The 13,092-nt window shown below is 39.5% G+C and overlaps 1 long non-coding RNA gene across 1 annotated transcript; it reads right to left on the reverse strand.

Annotated features, from left to right (window-relative positions):
* Positions 1-2,133: 2,133 nt before the first annotated feature.
* Positions 2,134-12,711, reverse strand: LOC127140251 (uncharacterized). The gene is made up of 2 exons (XR_007810718.1): positions 12,158-12,711; positions 2,134-3,701 (listed from the first exon to the last, which is right to left on the reverse strand). It is a non-coding gene; the product is annotated as an uncharacterized LOC127140251 (long non-coding RNA).
* Positions 12,712-13,092: the final 381 nt, after the last annotated feature.

The raw sequence follows: 13,092 nt of genomic DNA on the forward strand, positions 1-13,092 counted from the left end.
CGAAGAACTCTTCAGGCTTGGACTCTGCTGTCTATCTACATCTAAAGGAGAAAACCCATTCCTTTGAGGACAACAAAGTCCACATCCTGGACAGAGAGGACAGATGGTTTGAAAGAGGAGTAAAAGAAGCCATCTATGTTACACAATGGGGCACTAATGAAGTTGAAACTAATGGTTTCTACCAACGACTGTCAACCTAACGACTGTCGTTGACACATGGAACACAAAAAGATCCATGACATCATCGGTCTGGTGAAAGCCCCCACAGAGGTTAAATACTTGGGTCTCCACACCAAAAATCAGTTGGACCAGTCCCAGCCTGGTCAGCTGCAAACACGAACTGATGAAGCCTCTTGGATGAGAGGTGAAACGTCTTCTAGACTATAACTAAGTCCAGTTGCTTTCGATTAAACTTTTTCCTTGAGATAACTATAACCTGGATGAATGAGAATATTCACAGAAATGTTGCGCAGAGAATACAGGGGACAGAAGCTGGAAGGGAGGAAAAAAACTAAATTGTGTCAAGAAACTGACTGTCAATAAACTGAAAAGTCAAAACAAAGCACGTTTCATCTCACTGCAGGATTTATGATCAATGCATGTGGCAGTGTGTCTAGAACCAAACAGATCAACATAAACCAACAGTGGATTAATTTTACATCCCCACAGGCCTGTTTTGTAAATGTCAATGCAATAATTTGAGGCACACCCAATCTTAACCATCCAATCTGATCTTTATGCAAGGCCAAATTAATTTCTAGCAGTTTGTGTCATTTGATTCTTGAAAAAAGTTTCAGGTCAGGACTTACTGTCAGCTTGAATGGCACCAGTTCAAGAGATCATGAACAGAATAAAAAGATGAAATTAATCTCAGCATCTTCTCGTTCAAACACACTGATATTAATTGGAACCAGACTGTCTTCAACAGTCTCCCTGCATGCAGACTCGCCCCAGAGACATTCTCACCAGCATGAATAACAGAGCATGAGCTCATCCCCAGCTGGGGCCAGCAGGGGAGGGGACTATACATACACACAGGCGCTTAATGGAGGGTTAAAAACAGTGAGATCATAGCTATGGGTCATACATGCTCATTCTAATTTGTATTCAAAGAAAGACAGAAGTAGGAAGATTTCCTAGAATGTAAGAATCCTCTAAGAGCATCCTCTGCTTCTGACCCAGGACATTATACGACAACATTCCTGCACTGCCAAAAAAACACAGCAAATGAGTTCCTCAAAGCACCATATGTCATCTAAATGTAAACAAAAAAAGCCACTACTCAAGATTGGAACCACCGGGGGTAATATTTATGATACTACTTATGATACACATACTAGGGACACCTGCGGCTCAGTAGGGTTGCTCACTAATCAGAGGGTCATTGGTTTGATTCCTGGCTTCTCCAGTCTGTGGTGTCAATGTATCCTTGGGAAAGGTATTGAACCCCAAATTGCCCATCACTGATGTGTGTGTGTGTTAGTGAGCTTCATATATATATATATATATATATATATAGATAGATAGATATATAGATGTGTGTGTGTGTGTGAATGGATGAATGTCAGCTGTAGTGTAAAGTGGAGATGGAAAAAGAGGAAAGGTTATACAAGTTGAACACAATGTAGTAACAGAGCAAAAACTTTTTCTACACCCTTTCATTTGTTCAACAGTCATTCTGACAGGACTCCATCCTACACAAAGCATGGATAAACTTCTCATCGACCGTAGGCCCTATGGAGAACAAATAATGGACCAAAATGTACTGCAGCCACAAAGAAGGCTGGGTTTGAGTAAGGACCTCAGCGGTGATAATGGAAGCACAATAATTAACTACCTTGCAGTCTGTACAAATTTGGACTGTCAAACATTTTCTATTGTGTTGGCTCTGTACTCAAACACATTGGGTGCAAAATGAAACAGTGACTATGAGGTAAAAGTGCAGACTTTCAGCTTTCTGAGTCTTTGAGATGTGCATATCCTCACTGGGGGAACTACAGAAAGGCAACAAAGTAACATCCCAAAGATCACAAAACGACCTCTAATGGAAATGTAGATCAGTAATGTAAGAACAAGTAACAAAGACAAATTTTTAGTAACCTTCATTAGCCTATCAAGAGAAGAAGAGCGGTATTATTTTTAAAATGTTCTTTTTAATAAGGTGCTGGAAATATTGATTGAGTCACATTAGTTCTTTCTCCTTTCCACAGAACAAGGACATTTAGAACCCAAAGCCCAGGAGTGTGACATGCTGAACAGAAGAACATAATCTTTAACAATATATACAGACAAAATAGTCACAGTGTGGAAGAGAGGGAGACTGAACGCACTGCACTGGGCAATTAAGGCAACACGTCAAAAGGTAAAAGACAACCTTTTCTGTACAGGGAGAGTAAAAAAAAAAAAAAAAAAAACAAGCACCAGGAAACACATTACAGAGCCTTCTCAAAACCCACAGGAAATGAAACACTTGTAGCTACTATGCAAAAGACAGACACAAAAATGTCATGGACAAGTTAGAGAAATGTTTGTCTATAAGTGACAGATGTTTTTTCGTTTGCCCTTATGTGTTTCTTTATTAATATGTCTATCTAGACTTGGAGCTGGTGACACCTGCTGGTGCTTTTGGAGGAGGGGCAGCTTGGCAATTACAATGCAATGTAATCCTCATATGTTTCTGTGACATAGGATGTTTGGACCAGGATGACATTTCCAATAAATACTGGCAGGTTGCTGAGGAAAACTGATGATTAAAAATTGTTGAAAAAAATAAAAGTAATTAACATTATTCACTTAGATTAAAAAGTAAATCTTCCAGAAATTGACACAATTAAGTTGGCTGAATAACATCTGTAGTGTGAGGGTGTAACAGCTCCACATGGACAGTTCATTGGTGGGAAAAAAAACGCAGGCTTATCCAATCCCAGTGCACATCTCTAGCCAGCATCAAATCATCAATCTAGATAGGTTTTGCATATTTGTCTTGAGAAGGTGATAAAACATAAGTATCTGCCTCTCAATGACAGGCAGTTTCACAGGTCACTTAAGAGTGTTACGCCAGCACAGCCAGGCTGTGATTGGCTGATGAAGCCGTCTCATCCCTCATTTCCTCATTAGAGGACAACACTTGACATCCAACTTGTGAGCTTTGACAGTGTCCAGCTTATTTTAGAGATGATAAAATGGAGAAGCCACACTGTGAAGGTGAATGGAGAAGCCACACTGAGAATAACTTAAAATATTACATCATCTGTTAGCAACAACAACTAACAGTCCATCATGTTGTGCCTGGTTTTAAAAAAATTACATACAAACACAAACATAAAAACAGGTAATGATGTGTTAGACAGTCATATGGCATTGAGTCGAATATGTATAAAGAGTAAACACTGATGTAGAATCGCTTTGTGGTTCTTCTCAGCAGCCATACAATACACATATACATTTACAAACTAAAATCTTATTTCTTAAAAGAGTGTGGGGTTTCCACTTTCCCCTCATCTCCCTTTTCTCCTCTCCTTTGTGCAAGAATAATTTATTTAGTCCCTTGGTTATTAAGTTGTCTTGTTTTTGTCCTCTGCAGTGTCACACGGAGACAAAGACATCCAGGTAGAGGCGGTCGTATGACTCCCTGAAGAAGAGGATGAGGACAAGACTGAAGAGACAGGAGCCTGTTAGACACCAGTTTAGCCATGACAGTTCTGGATGGAGGAGAAAGACAGAGAGAAAGAGACATGCTTAGGGTTATATTTTAAGTTAGATAATAATGTGTTTTTGTGGCAACAGCTTGTGTTTGGTCTTTCCAGTTTCAACATGACAGTGTCCTCTGTGCACAGAATCAGGTCCATAAAATGGTTTTGCCAATTTGGTGAGGGGGAACTTGACTAGCCTGCATAGAGACCTGACCTCAACCCCATCCAGCATCTTTGGGATGAAACACGTACTGCAAGCCAAGCTATATTGCTAACCATCAGTGTTAGACCTGTGGCTGAATTGGAGGAAATTCCTGCAAGCTACAAAATCTAGTGGAAAACTTGAAACTGTGAGAGTATATATATATATATATATATATATATATATATATATATATATAAATATACATGCATACAAACATTAAATAAAATAAATTATTCAAGATTATCTTCAAGATTCAAGATTAGGCTCAAAATCTGAACAAAATGCAAATGACCACTGACTTCGACCCTGCCTCAGCACTAAGCTGAGTCGCATACACATATCCAAATTAATGACACTAAAGTCTTTCAAATGCACTAAGTAGCCCACGCTGCAAAGCTGGCCATCTCAGCAACACTTAGGTGTTTGAGGTGTTTTGTCCTGACAGAGACGTTAAGCAGAATCTATGGTGCTTGGTGAGGGCCAATGTCTCTCCCATGGTGGAGGATATAGTGGCAGCAGGCAGCTGCTCAGGTCCTGATAACAAGCCAAACTAAATATAGAGAATCAGGTCGTATATGCAGCGCTGCCCTGGTGGCGCTGCCAGCACAATGTGTTTCAACTCACACCGGCTCCAGTTTGACTCCAGTCAGCTGGGTTGTCATATTGCCAATCAGCTAACCTGGCCTAAAGATTGAACCAGATCAATGCATGAGGAGAATGGTGTCTGGACTTCGTGATGGAGCATTTTCATGGTAAATTGTGAGTTTTAGCTGTAAGGCACAAACCTTTGCACACACAATGCTTCAACTCTTCCGTGTGCTGAAAGAATGTAGGGTAAGAGGTGTGAAAATGAAAGCAAAGGGTAAATTGAGGTAAGAGGAGGGGTGGATAAGGGACCTGAGAGTGGAGAGAGGTGAGGGTGTTTGCAGAGAGGTGTCGAGACTCCTGCAGCAGCCTCATTAATCAGGAGTGTGTAAGCCGGACAGGGGGAGACCCAGCGTGGAGATGGGTTAATGGAGTTTTGTTTATCTGACCTTAAGTCTTCTCTGTCTAACTATGTCTCATTTTCTCACATGTACACCTGCACAAAGACATGTCCATTTAAAGTTGGAGAAACACAGTCTGTTTGTGTGTGTGTGTGTGTGTGTGTGTATTTGGTCTTACAGTCTTAAAAGAATGCTAATGTGGCTTTGGGTAATTCAAACTAATTCAATCAGGCAATGTGGTAAAAATGGACAGGCAGCTCAATCGCTCCTCTCTGATCTCTAAGGACATGCCTGCAGCAAAGTTTGGAGGAAATACAGTTAAAGTTTGGTTCAACAATAAACAGACAGGAGGGGAAGCGAGGAGGAGGAGAGGGAATAGAGTAGAGCAAACAAGATAAAAAAAAAGGTGAGAAGAGTGAAGTCACTCTGTTCCATTTCTGTGGAACAGAGTTTGTTTTAAAGTTGATTATTAGATTTTAATGATCACAATTTAAAGGACAGTGATGACTCAAGCTGTGTTGTAGGCCTGTAAACTTTCTGTTCTACACTCCAGGCTGAGCACTAAAGGTGATTGGGCTTGAAAACTTGAGAGGCTCAGTCTAATAAAATTACTTCAGTCTTTTAAATCCCTTGTCATACTAATCCAACACTTTTTTTTTTTTTTACTTTTGATGAATTGCTTTTATCTTTCAAGTCCTGTTAGTTTTCAATTGTTTCAATCCATTTGATGATTAGGCTGTTATACTGATTGTTAAAGCATTTTATGGTGTCATTTAAAAAGATGATAATTAAGTTGCAGAAGAAGAAGGTTGTGATGATGGTAAATGTTTTAGGCAATAGCACCCAAAGAGGTGGTAGACTGTTATTTCTATTAAAGTTCAATCTCTTCTTCATTGTTTCATCACCTCCATCTTACTTAACCTTTGCACTGTGGTCCTCATGATAGTGCTATGGAAACCAAGGTCAAAATTCTGAAAATTAATTACCAGCTTTGTCAGTTATACAAGGGGAAACTTTTCATGTAGAGCAATCAATAGAAAAGTATGAAATTTATTACTTAAACTAACTAAAACTTCCAAACTTGTATGTACTATTCCAGTTGATAGGATGGCATATGCTGTTGTACATCATCTTTACCATGACCCGGAGCAAGCCAATTGTGCAACATTTCCACTGTCACCTCTCCTCCTCACTATGGGTGCATCAATATTCACAACAAAGTGAGTAGCTCTCTCATTAGAAAACACTATGTACCATAAAAAAAGCAACCTATGATGCTCTCCAACTATTTCAGGGTTCCTACAGTTTTACGCAAATAAGACTTTGTAAGACTTTTTTAGTGTCCTCATCTTGAACATTACAAACAATATCTGGATCTTGTCCCTTATACCAGTTAGCCCACCAACAACAACATCCTCTCTCTTACACCTACAGCATAGATCTGAGTTCTTTGGCTTTTGTCTTCAACTCTGCCTAAAATTCCTGTAATTCACAGAGCTTTTCTTAGTATTGTTTTCTCACAGTGTTTGATTTTGTGATGTCAAATCAGCACTTCCCCATGTTGTTGACACATAGCCCAGTTAGCTAAAGGTTGCAGACAGGGAACTGAAACCTAAGGCCTGAGGCCTGTGCTATGAAGCAGGATTTGCGGTTAGGGAGGCAACTTCAGGTTTAATTCTGGGTTTTCAGTCCTACGGTGGTTCACTACTTATTGAGGTAAATCGCCATGGTAACTTATGCTGAATGGCTAACCTGCTTCAGGGCAGGTTAACTTTAGAGGATGAGATTAAAACCTGTCAACAGCCCAACTACTGACCAATCAGATCACTGGAAAACTAGAGTCATCATTCCAACAGGATCCCATCGTGGAGAAAAGAGTTTACAAATAAAGTGACAAATAATAAAAATCAATAGATATTTTTATGGCTCAGTGGAATCGTTTTCCTGTTCCAGTCTTTCCATATGTCCACAAAAGAGCTTCTTCTAATGTTTCTTTTCTATTCTAGTCATGTGATCATATTGTTTACATTTCACCTTGTTAAATATCATTTTTGGACATCGCTATAACCGAATTAACCCCCAGGTGTCCGCGTTACTTCTCATATTAAGTACTATTGATGTGTTCTAATAATGTTGCTTGTATATTACAACTCTGCTTCTTTCACATGAACATGCTCGGGAAATCCTGGGTTGACTCAACGAGTTAATAAACACCGTCATATGACCGCTTAGTGAGACTGTGGTTGTAAGATTTAGTGAAACCAGAGAACGAAAAAATATCCTGGGTATGCTGAATTTGCTTCATAGCTGCACTATGCCTCTATTCTGCGCATCCCACCAGAAACAAAATATGTGTAGGCCTTCTTCTTTTTCTTTTGTTGGTGGAGACTAGACACAGCCCCAGCGTATTCCTGCCACCCTCATTCATTCATTCATTCATTCATTTATATTGTATATGTTATCTGATCTGCATGAAGTAAGATGAGGCATTCAGTACTGTTTTTATTTTAATTTTTAAAATACATTACATTTTATTTTCAGATTTAAAAACTAATATGTCAAAAAGAAATACATAAAATCCTACCTCCCATGAACTTTTAAGACTTCTGTGAGACTGATTTAATACATTTTATTACTTTTTAAGGATCCACGGGAACCCTGTATTTACATGCCAAATAGCACTTCATTTTTGTTTGTATCTAACATACATATGTACAAAAGAGGAATCACAAACTGCAATAACAATCTCAACAGATTTTCTTCCAAAGGAAGTAAAAAACAAATTTCCTATCATACCACAGGATCACTTTTTCTCACTTTTCCAATTTTCTTGGCAAAGTACTGCAGAGCCCTTTTTTCTTAAAGTTGAAATGATTTTTAAATCCAAATCTGCACTTGCAAAAAACACGCCAAGATGCTGACTGTAAGTTCTGTCGATTTTTTATTTTGTAGTCAAAACAAGCAAGAAAGAAGTTCTCAAATCTTGATTTAAAAAAAAAACTTTTTAATTTTTTTCTTTTGTTTAAAGCTATTTAAAGCTATAACTTTTAGACACCATTTTCCTGATTCTAAAAATGTATCCAAAAATAGACCAAAAAAAAAATAAAATGTAAAATAGCAGGGGTTACAGGTAGGCAGTGATGGAGTGATTCACCCTAATGTGCTGTGAAATTTTAACTGAACCATTACAACTGGACATCAACCACAACAAACGTGTGCAGAGGACATTAATGTGAACAGCCAACAGTTAATTTATTAACAACTTATTACTGTATCTGGATAGCTTAGCAGGACGGTGGTACAGATGAAGGGTTAGGGGTTAGGGTTAGGGTTAGGGTCAACATGTGTCTTATGGCCTTAATCAGAATTAATTGAGGTCAATGCAGCATTATAGTTAATGTGGCCACAGCTGAGGATATGTAAACAAGCATCCTGTAAAGAACAAAATGACTGTAGACTGACAAGTTGGTGAGCACACCTATAATAACCAGATTACTGATAATGACTGCCAAGTGGTTATTTTAGAAATGTGTAATTAATATGCCCCTGCTCATTTACTCAGTGTTGGCTCTTTCTCATGATTCAAAACTGAAAAAGGCTTTTATTCTCCCAGGAGTGACTGAGTTTTACGAAGAAAGGCTGTTTGTTTTGTTTTTAAACACCTCCACAGTCTTTAAGGGAGGCTGAAAAAGTTAGTCTGCAAAGACATTTTCACTTCAGACGAGAATGCAAAGTTTAGCAGGAAGGAAAGAAAAGTTTTTGGGACTAAAGAACTGCAGCAATTATTTCTCTGTGCTGAATAATCTCTGCTTCCCCCAATGCAGGAAACTCTTAACAACTCACAGCTGAAGGGAAACTCAACACTATTCCTCCCCTCCCTCCTCATCTTCTTCCTTTACTAAATCTTTGAGTCTCTTTTGCTCCACAATACCTCTCTGCTGTTTTGTATTCCACCTGCGGCTCCACACTAAATGACACAAACACATAGCAGATGAAATTGAAAAAAAGCGACAAGCGTAGATATATCGTCCGCAGGCTCCATTCATGTTTCTAAGTCACATGGCTCAGAGGCTTTGGAGATTTTTAAAAAATGAAAAAAGAGTCAAGAGGCCAGTTAGGGCTCACTGAACCAAGACTGGGCTCTCATGGATATTAAAATGGACAAGGAGCTAAATTCATGAACAAATCTCTGCTTGCAGGGAAAAGGAGCCATCTTTTAGAATGCACAACAAGGCAATGGGCAGCCAAAAGGAAACCCCTAAAATGAACTATAAACTGGAAATGGATGGAAAAGTTGCAAATTTTCAATATCGGGTGTTGAAAGGGTTTTGAGAAGAAGTGGCTCATGCAGAATTTATCAGTTTTGAAGTCTGCATATTATTTGCCACATCCATTATGGGATGACAGAGAGGAAATTAGAGTAATGAGACGGCCCACCAGAATACTTCCAAGGGGAATTTACATAATAATCTTATTAATCTTCACAGGACTGATATCTTCAGGAAAACAGAATAGGGCTGATTTCCAAACAAGACATGAAGCATGCACATCTTTAATTCCCTTGCTACAGAGATTGGACCACATGAGTGTTTTAACATCATGATATATTTTCAGAGTAGACAGAGCTGTCTTCTACCACAGTGTGTGTGTGTGTGTGTGTGTGTGTGTGTGTGTGTATATATGCACAACATTAAAACCACAAACAAGTTCAGTGACTAACATTGATCATCTCATTACAATACAATATTCTACTGGGAAATCTTGGGTCCTCACATTCATCTTGATGTCTCTGACACATACCACTGCCTCAAATAAATTCCACTGTTGGAGGTAACCAAATCCTGTACTGAGCCCTACATCATGATATCCATATTACACTGGTTTATCACCCTGCACTACCATCTCTGACATGCAAACAGTGGTTGGTTACCTGCCGACATGGCAGGAACAGAAGATATCAACAACTTGGTACCAACAAACACTGGAAATATGTGGCAATCCACCACTCAGGTAGTTATCCTAAGAGCTCACGCTCACATGTACAAAGCCAGCCAGCCAGCCAGCCTGCCTGCCTGCCTGCCTGCCTGCCTGCAACAGTGTGAACTTTCTGACAAGAGGGCTTTGACGCATCCTACTCTATTAGATGACTTCAGGGTGGGAAGTGAAGAAAGGAGCAGCAACAGCCTCCATCATCTCAGCTTGGTCTTTTACCCATCTGTTCCCCACAGGGAAGTTGTCAGGATCCATCTCAGCACATTAGACACCCTTCGTCTCTCTCACATACACATGCACACTCTGCACTCAAAAACAAGCACGTACATGTGCACCTACACAAAACATGTAAGACATTGAGATGCACACAGACAAACCAACCACACCAAAGCAGGCTATCATTCAGCATCACAGAGACAAGTGTTGAGAAGAGGATAAATCATGTATTTTTTATGAGTTCTACTCTTGTGTGATTAGGTGATATTGTGTGTGTGTGTGTGTGTGTGTGTGTGTGTGTGTGTGTGTGTCAGCCTGCAGCTGCTCTATCTATCCAAACCTCTGTCTATCCACACCTGGTATATTGCTGTCTAATCTATGATTTATCACCATACGGACCTGGTTCATATACTTCAAAACACAATTGCAATTTCTGACAATTTCATTTTTACTGTGAAAATAACTACACCTAATTTAAACTAATCCACTCAACATCTCTTCAGCTTCATTCTCAACCCTTCCACCTATAAAACAAACAGTCCACTCCAGCTGCTGCACTGCAATTCTCAGCCTCAGCTCCTCAACTAAAATTAATGATCACAATAGAATCCTAAATATACTTCTGTTCTCATAAGCTTCGGTCAAGCAAAAAAAGCAATTTGCAGATGTTAATTTTTGCTCTAGGAACCACTGTCTGACATTTTAAAGGTTAAGCTATTAATCGTTTAATTGGAAATATGATCAACAGATCAGGCCACAATGAAAATAATCATTACTTGTGGCCTTGAAATCCCATACTGGGGTATGTGTCATGTGAATGTTGAAGACCTGCTGTGACAAGACAAGCTGGTTTCATGCCCTGGCTGCCGCAGGGTTGCTGGGCCCCACGGCTGTTTAGGTCAAACAAGAATCATATCCACCTGTACTGGCAAGAAAACCTAGAAGGCAGGATCATGATACAGTTGTCTGGCAGCAGCTGTCAGTTGTCGCATAGCAATCAGAAGGATTTGGCAGAGACAGAGGCAGAAGCTCATGAATATTTATGAGGGTCTGAAAATATATGTCTTATTTACTCAGACAAACATGGTAGAAGGAGTGTGTAGGTCAGAGATCTTTCCAACCGATTGGTGCTGTGCTATAACCAAACCTACAGGGAAGGATAATGAAACTGAGGACCAGTGAGCAAAGGAACATAATATTGTCCAAAGCACACACCAGCATACAGTACAAGCATACACACAAAAATGTACTCTCTCTTTCTCTCCTCTCTCTCACACACACACACACACATACACAGACAGTTGGTTACATGGATGACTGAACTCGCTTTACTTATGAATTCACTCTCTCCTGTGAAAGCCACGGAGGCAGAAGAGTAGCAGATGACATCCTCTGCTCTCCACTCGTGGCCCTAAATTATTATATCAAACTCTGTCAGGCACACAATTCAAAGATAAATCTGAGGCTAAATTACAACAGGAAGTTTTTCTTTCTTTGTGCTGAATGTGTCAATTGCATTGGAACCTAATTTTCCCACTCTGTGCCTTTTATTGGCAGCATCTGCAGGGCTTCAAATTGATTTTTTGAAAAACAATGGAGCCTGAGCATTTTGGGAGGTGAGAGAAACCTGCAGGGTGACAGAAAGTTTCTGAATTGAACACATTTGGACATTCTCCACTGACAAAAATAAGAAATACAAAAGAAATATTTAAATGGTGTCATCCTGGGGGTGACCCCGATAGCCAAACGGTTAGGGTGCATACCACACAGGCCTTGGCACCCTGAGCAGCGAGTCCCCAGCTCAACTGCCGAATTGGCCGGGACCTTGCATGTCATTTCCCTGCTCTCTCTCCCTGCATTTCCTATCTCTCTTCACTGTTTTATCTAAGGCCAAAAAAATAATTGAAAAAATTGTGTCATCCTAAACCCCATGACACTAAATTGGCAAAAACTGTTACAGAAAACAAATGAAAGAATGCATTCATATTTAGAAAATATTAATACAGAAGTGGGTATTTCATCACATATTGTTCCCCATTTGTACACAAGCCGTAAACCCGTCTTACCTGTACAGTAAAAGGTGAGGAAGAAGAGGAGCAGGCCAGTGACCAGGTTCCCCAAGAAAGTGACCACTCCACAGGTGATGCCTTCAGGGACTGGATAAACTGTCTCGATAAAAAGCTCAAAGAAAATTGGCACACTGCTGTTGATAAAAATGCCCACTAGGATGCAAGAAGTGTACAGGATGGCTGTGAAAAGGCAAAAGCAACAGTGGAACAACAATAAGTTACAGTTTAACTGGGAACTTCAGCAGTGATGATTTATGCCATCTTCTAAAGCTTCCTACTGTAGCACTAAGATTTATGACAAACCCTCATCCTGAAATATTGTGAGTGTTTTAATGGAAAATGGGCAGTTTGCAACCCAAATAATATGTAAACTCTCCCCCAAGTCCTTCTCCTGGTCTGGAATGTCACATAATTAATTGCATTTGGCAGGTTTGTGTGTTTCTGGGTTCCTGAGTGTGTGCAGACAGTACATGGGCCTGAAATTAATTATAATTTTTTATACTTGTGTCAATATGGATACTTGAGTATCACCAACAATAACAGTCAGTCCTTTTTCGATGCCTTACTCAGACAGAATTTTTTTCCAATAAAGACCTTTTTCAATGCATCAAAAGAGGGCAGACTTTCTATATGTAAAAAGCAGCTGTATAAGAACATTAACAGAATATGGTCAAAGTTTTTGTTGTCTGTAACATTTAAATCAAAGAATGTAATAAACAAGGTTACAAGTCTCACAATCTTTTGGTACTGAAGTGTTGAGGTTTGATACCCAGCACTACTTGTAACACTCCAAAAGGAGGAACTTTCCTTTTTTTGATAACAATGGAGTGTCATGAGAGGGTTTTGATTACACTGTGTCAGCAATTAAATTTGATTTCAATTCCTTTTGTAAGTTATTGCTCTTTTTAGTTTACTTGCAGATTCAGCATCCA

Source organism: Lates calcarifer, unplaced genomic scaffold (assembly GCF_001640805.2).
Source record: "Lates calcarifer isolate ASB-BC8 unplaced genomic scaffold, TLL_Latcal_v3 _unitig_3918_quiver_2787, whole genome shotgun sequence".
Lineage (NCBI taxonomy): Eukaryota > Metazoa > Chordata > Actinopteri > Centropomidae > Lates > Lates calcarifer.